Source organism: Anopheles bellator, chromosome 1 (genome assembly GCF_943735745.2).
Source record: "Anopheles bellator chromosome 1, idAnoBellAS_SP24_06.2, whole genome shotgun sequence".
Classification (NCBI taxonomy): domain Eukaryota; kingdom Metazoa; phylum Arthropoda; class Insecta; order Diptera; family Culicidae; genus Anopheles; species Anopheles bellator.
This window is the reverse complement of record NC_071285.1, coordinates 37,820,245-37,836,230: the sequence shown is the minus strand read 5'-3', so window position 1 is coordinate 37,836,230 and position 15,986 is coordinate 37,820,245.

Here is a 15,986-nt window from a genome sequence, read left to right as displayed (position 1 = left end):
GTGCACTATTAGAAAAACATGATGCGTTTATAATTTTCAAAAAAATATTTTCTGCTTTCTTCATGTTTAGCAGGGTTTCGAACCTCTCTTTCATCATTTTCTCACGCATAGAGGGCGCTGTGTATTTCGAGCATTTTTCATACATTGTTTGAAAAGTACTGAATCAAGATTGAAAATCAAAAGAAATTTCGAGATTAGAAGCAAGTAGTAATAAGCACTTACGTAACAAATTTAACTCGTGTGTAAAAATGATAACATTAAGCGACAAATTTTTCCTATTAATTTCATATTTTCACAACACGGAAGTCAAACCATCCCCCCACAACCGTTCGGTTCGAATCGGCCAATTAAAATAGCTGACAAAATACCAAGCAAATCCCGTCAATCCGTTGACGAGCCGTAAAATTGGCAGCATAAAGTGTCATTGTCTTACAAAGTCATTAACGGTTGCGAACCACCCAGACCCAGTCGTCGTCGGCACGTTACCGTGATGATTATCAACATTCCTTCCCAACGACGTTTGTATGCAAAATGCGTCGGGTGACTCACTGGCAGCCGTGTAGATGCACCCACCGGCGCATCGATATGCATCACGTGGTTGCATCAATTGTGTCAACTATTTTGCGCCCGACAATCTTGATCGTCCCATAGCCCGAGCGGGACCGGGACTCTTCCTCAAGGTGTACTATTTTCTGTCTCACGATCCCATTCCCAATCGCCAAACGGTTATCTGCGGTACGGTCCCGACGCCGTTGTAATGGAAGGTACGTGCCAGTGGAACCGAGATTGTGGCCTTTGCCAACGCCCGTCGCAGAGGTATCACATCAATTTGCGCACCCTCCAGTTCATAATTAAATAACGTTAAATAAAGCAACTAAAAGGTGAAACATTGTTGTCTACCCGAGGCCGCCACCATTAATCTTCTCGAGGAGGGCGCATGGAAACCGCTGCTCCGTTACAATAAATTTGCGTTGCACTTTTTCCCGGTTAAGCTGAAAAGGTGATTAATTTTCATTCGCACGATTCAATCACGAAACAAGGTCAAGGGAGTCCAAATCCGCGCTGTTACCAACTGGCACAGATGACGCATTTAAAGAGCGGGTTCCAATTGGGGGTCAGAGACATGTCTTTAGTTACCGATAGCTTTTATTTAACTTTATTTAATGTTGTATTAACATTAATGCATCCTGTGAGTTGCAGTTGCACTCATGACGATAAAGAACATTGTTGCACATTCACACCCTGTGCCGGAACAACGTGTGGCTCTCTTCCGATCCCCAATAAGCGGTGCAAAGTTATCGAACAATAAATAGCTCGATTTGATGGCCCCCCAGTTCAATGTCAATGGCAAGAAACAGTGTAACCGTGTGTTTACCGTGTGCGAAAACAACCGGAGCGGCCAACCGGAAACGGCGCACCAAACGCCATGCAACGCCACAATATCACCGTTCGCAAGTAAAATAAACTCGGCCGGCCGTCTCTGCTATTGCGAAGATGACGATTATCATCAAACTTGTGCACAAATTGTTACAATCTGGTTCCAGGAAGGAGCGCCGCGGCCTTCGTCTTGCGGCCGAAGATGAAGTTCAAGGGAGGAACTTTTCCCGGAGACGATGCCCTCTGGTTTATTTTACGGGCAGATATCGCGGATGACACGTTCAAGTAATTTAGGGCTGGCCTCTTGTGCCGAGTGTCGATTTGCATGATAATGGCCACCGTGTTGGGGGACCTTTTTTCTCACGATACGATTGCACAATCTCCTGGCAACAGCGGCACCGCCAGAAGTTGATTGATTATTGTCCGGCACCGGATCGGACCAAACCGGGCGGCATGTTTATGTGTTTTTTGAGAAAGTGGAAAAGATTTTCAGAATGAAGTACGGTGGTGCTACTTTTTCCCGGTGCTCGCCGTGGGGCGCCACCGGAATGCGGCTGAACATCTGGGGGCTGTTACTTCCTTCGGTGCCCCTCGATGTCTGCGATGCGACGTGTGCGTTTTGCGGTGCGCAATGTGGCGGCCAGAATCTCTCTCTCTGGGTGTGCCGTGTGCCCGATGCTTCATCAAGTTCCCCCCCAAAAACGCGCGTCACAGTTATTAATGGTCCGCGAATAGCCAAAGCCGGTGGCCGCCTGAGGCACCGAAGAGTGCATTTCACGACACATCCTCCAATTTAACGTCTGGTGTCGATGGGTTTTATTGGCGCTCCGTGTGATATTAGCCGGCCCGATTGACGCAAAATATTTTATAGCGATACGTGGGTTGAGGTTGGTTTAACTTTTTTAATGCTTTTGATAAACTATCTTTAATTAAAACAGGACCTCATCAGCAATAAAAAATACTAAAAATCTAGACTAATTCATAAGTCGTAATTCAATTCAATCAACATTATATTTTTTACATTCCATTTGTTAATTTGCTTGCAAGGGAGCAGTCACGATATCGAGCAGGACATTCCTGTGAATCTGCACTAAACCTGGTCCATGCCAAATGGAAGGGGTTCATGGAGTGGAAACAACCGACTATTGCTGTCTTCTTGGATCTTAAGCGAGCGTTTGAGACAATATCGAGATCGATACAAAGGCTCGGTGTTACTCGGGTACTGAGTCCAAATGGTTTTGCGATTATTTACAGAACAGATTCTCTTCATTTTCTCTCGCTGATTTTGTTATTTTTGTTATTGTCTATAGATAAATCAAACTCGGAAAACGAACCTATAAAAATTAAGAGTTTGAGATGCTAAAGTGTAACTCGAACTAAAGTGGTTTAACTCGAACTTCCCGGACTACGTTCGAGGGGAGACCTCAGAGACTCTCTGTTTTAATTCCAGCCAAACCTTAGCCTAAGCTAATGATGTCTAAGCTACACAGGGATAGAGCTTACAAAGCGATTTATTGAGATTGATTTTAAATGCTGACCGACAATTCGAAACCGTGTCTAGCTTCACATATCTAAGGCTAAAGGGTTGTCATTTTCTAACAATTAATGCCAATTGTTGTTGGTCATAGACCAAACGAAATGTCGAAGATATTTAACTTTCCATATAAATTTCTATCATGTAGGTCAATTACGCCGATCCAAGTACGAATATTGTACCGGTCGATATTCCCGATAGCTACCGGACAAAATCTCCCATCATTCACATTTCTTTATGTGTACTATTTTCCATTCCCCGTTTCGGTTACAATTGTTCCAATTGTTTACGGGTTCTGTCGCCCGCCATTCGCTGGCCCGCCATCTGGCACATGGTTTCACTTCTGATTGCATACCGAAACCAAGCCCCCTTCGGAGGGGTCTTTCACATTATGCAATCGGCGTGCGATCATCACCGTAGGGTTACAAGGGGTCACCGCGTCAGTCAGCGTGCACATACCACCCACTTTTTTGCTGCATCCTCTCGGCCGTCTAATGTCCCCCCCTCGGTGTCTGTAGGCAGGCCTCAGACACTGTGTCGCTCGCCGTAGTGGCCCGCGGTGACGGACGTGACAGTTTGGGGTTGGTGCGCGAGATTCGCGCGCAGATCTACGGAGCGTCATCTTTCTTTTTTTGCACAGATTGCACGCACACAGCAGGGAGGAAAAACAACATTCGCGTGAAAATCGCAAAACCCGAGGCAATGGGCCCCAACTTGACGTCCTGCCCGCCCGACACCGCAAAAAACCGCGAATGACGTGATGGTCATTCGGTCGGGGCCGTCAGCTGAAGGTGTGCCCAGGCGTGATGGGCGTCTGTGTGGGTTTTGAGTCCGAGCGAATTCGGCAACACATTTCGTGGTAATAATTTCTCCGCCCCAAAGCGAAACACACGTGATTAAGGGGGCCACAGCTCCGATTCGGCGAACGACGGGTTGCAATCATCAGCAACCGTGCACGGATTGTTGCCCTAGGGAACGGCCCCACGTGCGTGCGATCGTTCGTGTGTGGGATAGAATTTAAAAACAAATTATTAGTCCACATCTGGACACGTCAGCAGACTTCTTGGGTGGCAAGCTTGATGAGAGTGTGCTGGGAGTGTTTTAATGTCCGATTGTTGGGCTGCACTTCCGCAGGGCGAAGCAAGACTGCTGCGGAGTTGTTTGTAATGAAAACTGATCCCGACAGACAACCCATTCTCAATTTCTTACGAGCCTACATTCGAGCCAACATTTAGCAACTTTTAATAACAAACGCTCTCACGGTAGATATCAAATATAAGTTTAGTTTATTTGATATTAAAGAGCATTACAATTTGAATAAATGGGTTTCATTCAAATTTGTATTAAAATATAAAAAAGACTTAAATATTAAAAAGGGACTCAAGCACAATTGTGGAAGGCCTTTTTGGTGCACCGGGGTCTGGTTTAGCTATGCGAAAGCGAAAAAGGTCACCGTTCCGCACCGAGCTGCGCCGCTTATCGTTCATCAGCTAATTAACCGTAACCGTAACCCGCCAGTATGTTCCGTCAAACACAAATTATCGCCGGCCGATCAAAGCGCACCCCGGATGCCGATGGCACCGGGTTTTTTTTCGCGATCACTTCTAACCGATAGGGCCAGAACTAGAAAGCCACAAAAGGCAGCTGGCGTAGCTGGCTGGCGTCTTATGATTTGCTCAAACACACCGACACCGATCGATCGCGCAACGCAAGACTCGACTTTGAGATCGGAATCGTTAGAAATGTTTACAAAATAACGACCCCCCACGAACGGTAAGTGGCATACCGTGTTCACCTTATTATTTTATGCTCCTTTGGCGCCCTGCGACGCCGAAGGTCTAAGGGCCGTCTAAGGGCCGACGGTGACGCAAGGCGCGGTGAAAACATTAAGACGTTTTCATGCCACAAGCCGTATGCAAATGCAGCGTGCCGCCTTCAAATCTACATTCACAGTTGACCGGCATGATAAAGCCGAGTTGTATGACTCATTGGTGCGCAAAGTGTGTATGCGAAATGTAGCTGATCCCTTGCAGTGGGCCACAGGGACACGCGATGATGGCATCGGCCGTCACACGATAGATGAATTAAAATGGCAAACTCCTCGCCCGAAAAAGGGAACACGCTTTGCGTAGCTGCGTGCGTTTGCAAATTGCAACATTAATTCCAACACCTTGAGACCGTCGCGGCAGCGTTGCGTGTCAGCCATTGGCCATTGCAACGTCTATCAGCCGAAGGATAAGAACATTGAATCAAGGCTCGAAGCCTGAAATCTAACCCGCACAATCAGGCAGCTCAGGCAATGGAAGGCCTCAATTTAAATCGACGAACGCCACAATTTCGGTTTATGACACAAAATTGCGCCACTTAACACGTGCTTCACCATTCGGAAAGTGTTTCAAAACGGACAAAGCCTCGACAAAGCTGCTCGACTTTATTAACCGATCAACGGCGTGGTAAGTGCCTCTGCCGGCTCATAATCATAGCTCACAGCTCGTAACCGTAATGGCGAAGCATTATCTTCGATGATGCACCTTCCACCTCTGGTCGGATCCAAGATGGAAGAGCAAATCGCCCACCAAGTCGATGACTTTCTCGCCGGTGTCAGGTTGTTTCTTGCGCTCAAGGCTCTCTCTCTCTCGCTCTGTTTCTGGCACGGCTTACACGGCTAGGATATTGTTGCAAAATCCGAACCCAGGATCACTTCCTGGCCGACTTCTTAATTATCGCTCGGAAAGGTTTGACCCGTTTACGCGGTTCGTCGTGTCTTCGAGCCATCCTTTCGATGCCATCCACTTGGCCCCTGGTCACGACGAGGATGGAATTTTCAACCGTTCGACCAGCGAGCCATAAGCCAGTGGTCTCAAGTTCATCGCCAGCAACAGTAAGGGGAGCTGCGAGCTGCCTCTCCTCATTCGCTATCGATGGCGAAATTCCGGTGGAAAAACTTCCGCCAGCCAGTAATCCACGGCCATAAATCTTGCCAACGCCACACTGCACTGACGATACTTTTTCCCGAGTTACGCTCTAATATGCACAAAGTGCACTCACGGTTTGCGTGTCAGCTTTGGCAGCTGCCGTTGTCATCCTTTTAATGCACGGATTACTGCACGGAGAGAAAAAAAAAAACCCTGTGGCCACGAATGCAACCCGTGGCGCAAGCTCATTTGAAAATTTAGTAGAACAACACCTCGACAGCATCTCTCTTTATGGGCTTAACTTTTCGCCGCCAAAGTAATGAAAATGTAAATGTAAGATAGTACGTCGCGTACGGCTCAGCGTAGATATTTCATAAAATAATGGCTGTCGGTGTGCATATTTCATCATCTGCCATCACTTGACATGCAGACCGGCGGTGCATCAATTTCAGAGGAATTTCCATTCAGCTTCCCCGATGCTGTCGCAACGTGGCCGACTCTCGGTGGACCCGTATCGTATCCATTCACCAAACCGGACCGACAAATGAATGAAGTACGGCCACACTGCTGCTTCTGTCGATGACGCTACCGAATGGCCGATTGCAATATGGATGCAACTCACTTTGCAGCCCATTCGATCCGAGCACCGCGAGCCCACAATGTATGCCATCTCGCGAGCGTGCTTTCAATTAATTTATTAAAAAGAGATATAAATTAATTCCCCATTCATATCGCGACCAACGATGCGACCACGACGTCGCGTCCCCGATGCATCGTCGGCTGGCGTACTGGCGGGCGGTTTGCCGTAAAGTCCATTAAATAATTGCACTTCAAAGATAATGCTTCTTTTCTCATTCGCGAGCGAATACATAAAAACACCAGCGTTTTCCGGTCGCGAGTCCGAGTCCATGTGGCGCGGACGATGCTTTCACCACATGTGCCGAGCGTGACCCCAGCATGTTCGTTATTGGGGCAGGCAGGCGCATAGACGTTAGCGCCCACCGCCCAGTGACCACCCGCCCGGCTACACAATGATTAGACACATGATCTCAGTGCGGTACGAGCCGGTGCGGCCGGAGTGAGATCATGCACGGGTCGAGGCGGTGTGGCCCGATCGCAATCGTGTATGTTTTTCCTAATTGATATCGCCATGATTGAAGCTCACATTCCAGCTGATTGAACCACCCCCCGCCAGGTTGTCGGTGGTCCTGTGGGGGGCGCCGGGAACGATAACGGAGAGATAGGGAAGATCGATTGCGCAATGGCGGCGTTGTCGGTGCGTAGATAGTAAAGTGGGACTATTTTTTTCTCTCCCCAAAGGCTATAAATCAATATAATTGACTGCGAAATTTAAATCAATAATTATGTCGTTGCTTTTCAGCGACTGTCATGTGTGCTGTTACGCTACCGCGTTCCTGTGACAGGGTTGAATTTTGTAGTTGAAAGCGACGCTATATTTAAGCTGTTGCTATATGAATATGGTTTTATATTTCTTTAACTGTAAACTTCTTTAATTGTACAATTTTCAATATTCAAGGGCTTTTGATTAAATTACGCCCCTATTGTGTCTCGAACATTGAAGATCATGCTCATTCTGCCATAGATCATCGTGTCTCCTCGGGACATGAGCAATTTATTTGGCATAAACAATTCACACCGGGAGACGATTGTTTACGGTAGCAAGTCCCGCCAGCCAACACGGTGAGACACGGTTTAAAAATATCGCCTTACAAATCGGTTCACATGGCGTATAATTTTGATGCGACAGAGTGAAGTGTATCAAACGGCGGTGGCCCACATATCGAACCGAACGCTGAAACTTGGCCCGTGGCACATGCACTGAAAAATTCGCTGTTCGCTTAAAGAGCATCGTAAAAGCCCGGACCAAATCGTGTCGTCAAATTCCGGGCGATGTTTTGAGAATGTTTAACAGTTCCGCCCCAGACTGGGCGACCCTTTCCAGTGATCATAAAAAAACGGACCCCGCCGCACCATTTCGATTCCGTTGATGCCGAATGCTGTGTAAGCTGGACTGTGACCTACACTCAGTCCAAACATCATGACCACCCAATGCACACATATGATGAGGAGGACCCCACCACGGGGGATGAGTGTGGCGTAGGCTCACGATCATCAGCACACGGCACGCGGTTTTATTACGCGCGCGATGCAACCCCTCGGCGATGATATCATTCGCTGGCCGTATGTTGGCACGTTTATGACACTGTTTTGCCGCTGCAGCCAGCAAGTGGCGTATTTCGCTCCCACCCTCTCTCTCTGGCAGGACGATTAGAACGCAACCGTCTCTGGTGGGATTAGTGTAACGCGCGGGACAACATCGAAACATTTGAGCCGTTTCGTTCGGCACACTTGCTGGGAACGCGTTAATGGGGAGCAGAATTCCTTTCGGTTCGGTCTGGTGGGGTTCCTGTTTGGCGACAAAATTGAATTCTTAAACGTTGGCAAGTTGCTTAAAGCGCTTATTTGGCATTTTCGGGGGAAAACATTATATGGAACACACGTGACTGATTATGGAGGTAATTACTAACAATTGAACCGTTGGGGATTTTCCACTTCAGAAATGTTTGGGCAACGCTTTCAATGTTTCATTATTTCGTATAACGCCTGAGAGATCCAACAAAATTTCGTTTTATTATCGTACTTATTGTTACAATTTTTGCATCGATTGCGTTCTAAGGGAGAATAAAACCGAGTCGCGATAATTACTACTAGAATAATGGTTTCCCACTGTCCACTCAATCTTAGGCATTTGATAAGACGCAAAAGTTTGCTGTCTGTGAATCCCATCGCGTTTGAATAGCTCTCGTGTAGTCAAGTTCTACATTTTCGAACCAATGTCATCTTACTACTAGTTACTCCTATTGATCAGGGCGTAGCTGATTCAATATTAGCCTTTCGATTGATAATATGTTTTGGTTCTGACAGGGCTTCCAAAAACCTTCACTTTATGTATTGAATTTGGTTAATTTATTATTTTCTTGTGTCAATATTTTCATTAAGTTCAAAATCAATACTTTTTTTTTAAATTTGAATAATTACAAGCGATCTTTATGTCAAACACCTCATTCAATTCGACAGTTGGTGAAGGAATTTCTCCCGAAGATAACGGGCGTGAAATGTACGTTAAATAATTATTCAAACTCAGCGACGCAAGTCTAAAAAGAGGTATTACCAGCGCAGAGTAAATAAGCGGCCACCGAAGGTTTATTTTTCTTGAACTGTCGCGCATGTTTCCGGTAGAGAATTGAATTGCTTCCAACACCAGCGCATTTGTGCCCAACGGCCGCCACCATGATACGAAATAATTCGCTTCGGCTCGCGCCCCGTTGCTTGCCCGACCCGATTATGCTTCAAGAAGTTGTGCTAGACCGCGTTGGGGTCTCGCACATCATTACGATCGAACGGTTCAGATTCCCAACTCTTCCGGTCGGACCGGCATGGTAATGAAACTCCCCAAAACAAGAGACGCCTAGATCGACGAGAATCGGGGTTGAAACAACATCCGCCACCGTCGGTCCGTCCAGTGCGCTGGGGTGTTGCCGTAAAAATAAACTCCGCAACACATGTTGATGAGGTAATAAAGGCGAAAGACAAATAGAAAGAAAAACGCGAACGCACTGCGTGCGTTCCCGAGTCGACATGTCTGTCGAGGGTATGTCTTAGCGTCAGCCTTTTACCATTTATTTTACGAGATCGAAAACATCGGAACCGTAAATTCCGTAAACGTAATTCCTTATTTATTTGGTTCCATTTCGCCACGGGCGATGTCATCCGAAATTTTTTTCGCAGATACGAAGCGTGGGGTAGATTTATCACTCTGGGGTCTGGCAAAAGTCCTGCTCCAGGCTTGACCCTGACCAAATATCGGTGCAATGCGCACTGCGTTCTTGAACCGCTTGCGATCGTGGCGCGCGATGGTGATGTCAGACCCCGACAAAAGCGCGACCATCGCAACAATGACGCAATGGGCGTTCGGCGACGTAATCGTGCTCGGGGTTGACCATTTTGAAGCGTAAAATTGAATGGAATCCGGTTGATGTGTTTCATTGACGGGATTGTCCGCCGCGCGAAACAGGGTTTCGGTGGAAGGAGCATGAGGATCAACGCGGGTTCTTCAGAACAGACACTGATTCACCACTGTTTTAAGGCGAACGATGCGGGTGAGCCACGGCTTAAAACGGTCCGCGGATCGAGCTGCGGATCATTTCGCGGACGTTGAGTATGCAAATGAATTGATTCGCGCTAGTGGGACGATTATTTTGTGGTTTGACTCATTCGCTGGCGCCGATAAGCGTGTGCATCTGGTCAATAGTTTAACCGACGTTGAATTAATAGATCCTTACGATTTGCAAATATTATTCAAGATAAACAACTCAATGAAGAGCGTAGCTATTAAGCTAAGAGGGTGATAATGGATTGCCTTTAAATAATTACTGTGTGATTTATCGAGCTGTACAGTAAATTTTAACATGCGTCGCGTTTTAGATACACACTCAAGCTACGGTTTAGGTCAAGATGGAATGGTGACACAAATTTAAGTGTCAGGGTCCGTTAATTTGTCCCTCGAATAGTCTGCCGAACTTTGTTTTCGTAAACGTTTATAATTGTTTACTTAAGCGGATGCCAAACAATTCTCTCCTTTCATTTTTGAGACCCTGACAGAGACCGTTCAGTTCAAATTTGTTCCTAATCATCCCCACATTGGTGTGTCATAAAAATGTTACCGTGGCCCGTTTCGGTTGACGAAAAACAGTCCACGCGTCCGAGCCACGATTTTCGAGCATACGATTAGCTGTGCGACCCCCAATGCTAACGGCTACGAAACGATCGTAAATTTATGTCTCAATCGGTCCGGCCAGCCGGAGTTCAACAGCCCGCTCTAGGAAGCGGGCCAGTCGGGGGGCCAAAACGAAAAAAAAAGAAAGCAAGGGTCAATTAGTGTGAGCTGATGATTTACTTTTTGTTTTTCGCCTTTGCTGCCAACATTTATGCTCCTAACGCCACCCCAAATTGCGGGCGCCCAACCTGTCTTCGCCGAACGCGTCTTGACGGTGGCATGTAATAAACGACGGCTCGAGCGATAGGAACCCGGACCGGCGGAGGTTCCTCACGTTTCCTCAGCTTTTTCTTCTTGTTCTTTTTTTGCGGAGAAAAGTTCAAGGCAACCGGCGCCGGCGTGGGGTTGATGAGCGAAACGAAGCTAATCAAGCGGCCGGCCAACTGCACGGCCACGGCCCCCGATGCTGCCCTGCCCGATCTGGTATGCGCGCGTATCACGACAAGTGTTTTTACACCCCACCACCACGAGTCGCCGTCTGTTTTTGTTTTATTCAATTTTTATGATCGATTGTTACGAATTGATAGCCGCGGAGCTATGCTGTGGTCGGTGGTGTTTTTTACGCGCCGGTTTTCGCACCGATTTTTATTGCAACTCGAAGCCGACGAAGCGACGAGCGACAGGATTTCGGTGTACATTCAAACCACGAAAAGGTGGCATTTTTATTTTCCAACCCGAACGTGTCAATGTGGGACGCCGGTGATGGATTGGCCCGAAAGGGTATCCCACACATTTTTCGAACACAATGCCAACGGGATGCCAACGGGAATGTGGTGACATAATGCCTCGGGTGCCATCGTTGCCAAAACTAATAAAATAACAATATATTTACGGTTGCGAAGCATTGCAAATAAATAGAAAAGCGGGGGCTCTATGCTCGTCACGGGTGTGAAAAAATAGGCCATAAAATAGTTGCATCCCATTAACGGTTTATTCTGAGGCTTGTTTCGGATTCCTATTGCCCGGTAACTTTAATTGTGCAATTGTCCTATTTGATTTGGGCAATCTGTCGCATTTATTCGCACTAAACCCACATCCGCCAACTTCTACGATTCACTATTGGTTTGCTAAAATGATCGTTGGATCGAATGTATGATCAACCGATCACCGATGCGAGTTCAAATTAAAGTAAATTGATTATAGCCTTCCTTACAGCCTTATTTAGGTCAATTAATTTACTCATAAAGTTTAAAAATGTTTTATATTTAGGCAGCTTATTATATTATAATGCCATTAAAAATTAATAATTATCACTCAGATGTAGACTAGACTATGTTTTACTTCTTCTCCGAGTTTATCTCCACCGAGCCAACACGACTCTAGATTAAAACTTCATTCACATCTTTCGGCAAACCGAAAACCCATGCAAGTTCGTTGAATTTATTATGACTGTCCAAATATTATGGAACGGTATCAATTACCGGCCCTCCAATCGATCAATCAACTCCCGATCTTTGATACCCCTAACCTTTACCGTTTCGGGCAAGAAACTAAAGCAAAGCACCGCTGATTTGTTTACGTTTTAAGCCTGACCACAGAAGTTACGCCTTACGCCGTTCATTCCATCCAGTTGCTCACCCCGTGGCTTTAAGGTTCCTCATAACCTATCCAACATCGGAGGGACCCGAAGGTCCGCGGCAGTTAATAAGCGGCGTTCGGGGCGGAGATAAACGAAACGGCCACGCCAGCGCCAGCGCCAGCGATTCCGTTACGCCGCCGCCTCGATCCGATTGTTCCGGAACAATGCAGCACTTAAGATTGCATCTGCACCGGGAGATGCAATTGCAATCGATATAGCCAGGACGGGCCGGGAGCGATAAATAAGCGCGAGATAATTATTCGCCCGCCACAGGACGCTTCCGGACGCGCGCGTTCCGGTTGCGGTAGTTTCGGTGAGTTTCGTTCACCTTCTGGGTTGGGCCACGGTCACGGTGCTCCGGTTACTCGATCCGTTCCGTGCTTATCACGGTGCACGGTCCGGGGTTAAATATACTTTTCCGTCGGTCAGCCACTTAAGCGGCCAAAGTTTGCCGTCGCTGCCGATGGATTATGATTTTAAGGTGGAACACCATTACCAGTCCGAGTCGCTGCGGAAAGTGATCCACCTTGGCTCCCGTCAGTCCGGACATTTTTCGCACCGGGGCCGATTATTATCCGTTGCATTATTTCACGATGACCGGATGCAGTTGCAGACCGAGACCGGCGGATATCGAGAAGATCGCGCGTTTTTCGCGAAAGGTAAGTTTGACTCTCAAAACCCCCAAAACCGTGGGCAGATTGCGCGATACAGAGAGAGGGAGAGAGAGAGAGAGAGAGACGGAAAAAGGAAGGAAGGAAGCAATCAGCAAAAAAGATGGTGCCTGGGCTCAAGTTATCACAGCCCCCCCCACTTGCACTGTGCCGTGGATGGCGGCCCTCCATAACTCATAATGATTTATGGGTAGGTGATTTATCCAGCCAACAACCGGTGATGGAGAAGATAAAACATTTGACGGCGCCCCGGGGTCCCTGGGCCGGTGGCCACTCGTCAACCAAGAAGGAAAAAAATCCCCACCGATGGGAAAGGAAACTGAACCCGATTAACGGTTCACTTTCGCGAGTGCAGCGCGAAAATGTGGGACGCGGATGTTAAATTCAATTAAAACCGATCCACTCACCGAAAGTTGGGCCGCATGTTGGGGTCCGAGAATGGGAATTAAATTAGCAAATGGGAGCGCCATTGAAACACTTTCCGGCATGCTGGTGGTTCGATTGATCGAAAATTAATGTTTAACTTCGGGCAGCACCTGTGGGATGACATCCTACACTATACGCCACGCAATTTCCTATTTATTATTCATGTTGAAGATTAAAAGAGATAGACTTATGATATTGTCAAAGTTGTTAAAATAGTTCAAAAGTTTCTGGTGGTGTCTTAACTCCGAAGCCGCAAACAAGAGGTCACACTGATGGGCACAAGGCGTTCACCATTAACTACAAAATTCAGTAGCAAGCAAACGGACGTAACGTGCATGTAACTCAATTTGCGACACACTCAGCCACGTGGCCGGTGCCCTAATTCTACGATTTTAATCGAATTCAAACTTTATTGCTTTTGCCGTTCGTTGAATGAACCCTAATTTTAGCGAACCTATCGATTTACCGTTTCCCTTGGGAGCATCCCTTTAAAGAGAAGGAGGACTGTTTTGGTCAACGGTGTCCGTGACTACCAATTTCACCGTATTCCCTTCGGATCCTTCGTGAGTAGGAAAATCTTTCGGGGAAGAAATGCGTCACTCGTCGAGGGGCAGGGTATGCACGATACCCTCCGATTATTTCTTCATTCTAATGGAATTTTTATTCAATTTATGTTTTCAAGGAACTAATCGTAATTTAGCCGTTTCGAGCTGCCTTTCACTGACAGAAGCCCATTCTTGGGCATTATTATCTCACGGATCGTATCGCCCTCGATCAGCGTCGGAACTGCACACAATCCGAAATGGAATGTACCGTAGCACCTCTTGCCCCCACGGCACGGTTACTCCACGGTGCGATACTTTATGCAAATAGGTATGCTACCCGAGCTAATGATTGCCGCCCTGTTTAAGGACGAACGCGCGTTTGACAAAGGGCGCACCGTTCGCGCGGCATGTTTACTTTGAGAGACTTGCAAGGTGGATTCACTGTAATCGATTAAACATCTCACCGCCAAACAGCTAAACACCGCATCGCAAATACACAGGCACACACATGCCATAATGGTGCAATTAGTCGTGCTGGCAAGTGTCGACATATTTACTGCATCCTGCGCCTATAATCGCGCCGTCAAAACGCAAGAGTCCTTCGGCCCGAGAGCGTGCTGTTTATCGATGTTACGCTTGAGGTGCGATAAATTTTACTTGCGATTGTGTGCTAATGAGTCTGGACTTATTTTATCGTTGCTGTTGACACACGGCACGTCAACAGCCATGCCATGTACTATGCTGCCGAAGTACTTCCGTGAGGCGATCGACTGAAACGGAGTTTCTGTTGCGATCCGTTCAAACAACGGTTCCTGTTTGCGATCGGCTTTCCTTGTTTGATCAAATTCATGTAGAGAATGCAAGTTTACGTGTGCATACCGTGTTGTTGATAAAGTTTTGTTTCGAAAACGTGCAAAATGACCTCAATAGAGAACAGTGAGGTGGTGTGTGAGGAATAACATTAAGCTGAGTACTTTCGCGAATCACAATTAAGCTGGATAATGGCGAAACTCTCCGGTTGTGATCCTAGGTATCTTACTTGACTATATGTAAAGTTTCTTCCCGCATTTCAAATTATTAGTTTTTAAAGCATATAGTCAGTTAGAAATAGTTATGAAAATGGCCATGGGCTACCGTGCCTTTGGCTGCTGTTTGTTGGATTAATCGCCTTGAAAACATACATCGAAAGTTCACAAGATTCGCTATGAGGAGGATTAACTGGATGGATCATAACTCGCCTTATTGCATCCTTATTGCTTGAGTCGAGATGTGGATGAGCTTAATGCTGCTTGGTGGCATTGCTCCTACCCAACAATATTAACACTCCAGACTTACCGGCCAAACCTTTATTTGCTTCATATTGCCAGATCAACAATGTTTCGTTGCTGACTACAATTAAGTACACCTTTAGAACTAGTCCAGTTTCACACGTAAAACTATATATGCAAAAGATTTAATAAAGTGAACATTTGATTGAAGTCAAATTCAATGCTTGCAAAGCTCGTTTCTCTTTAATATGTAATCGAATCGAGCCGTTAACATGGATTTATCAAATAAATAATTTTGAATCCTTCTCTATTGCATGAATTAATGAATGGGCTTATTTTAACAATGGATCCTCACTTAAGTAATTAATAATTTTAAAGTTTATGAATTACCTTTTGAGGTTTAGTTTCTAAACAATTAGTGTTTGTACTTGCTACATGTGAGAATATTTCCAAAGTTTATCTAAAATTAAATTATATTCAAGCTGATTGGGCAGCAAAGTAACGTGAAGCAGTATTAATGCACTTTCGCTTTACTACCTTGTTCAGTGCACCGACAAGTTACTACGCTTCAACTGGGTGGTGTATGTTTAATAATTTGCCTCTAAAATGCAATCTTCCCCGTGCCATGAAGCATCACTTTCAAACGCGAGCGATTATTTGCCTAGAATGTGCTATGAATTGACGTGTTTATGCTGCTTCCTAGGCGTAGAGGTACACCAACTAGAGACGTGCCGAATGTTCAACGAGCAATTGCACAATACTGTATGCGCTCTGTGCGTGCAGTACAATAAATAAACATTCGAGAAACTTTTG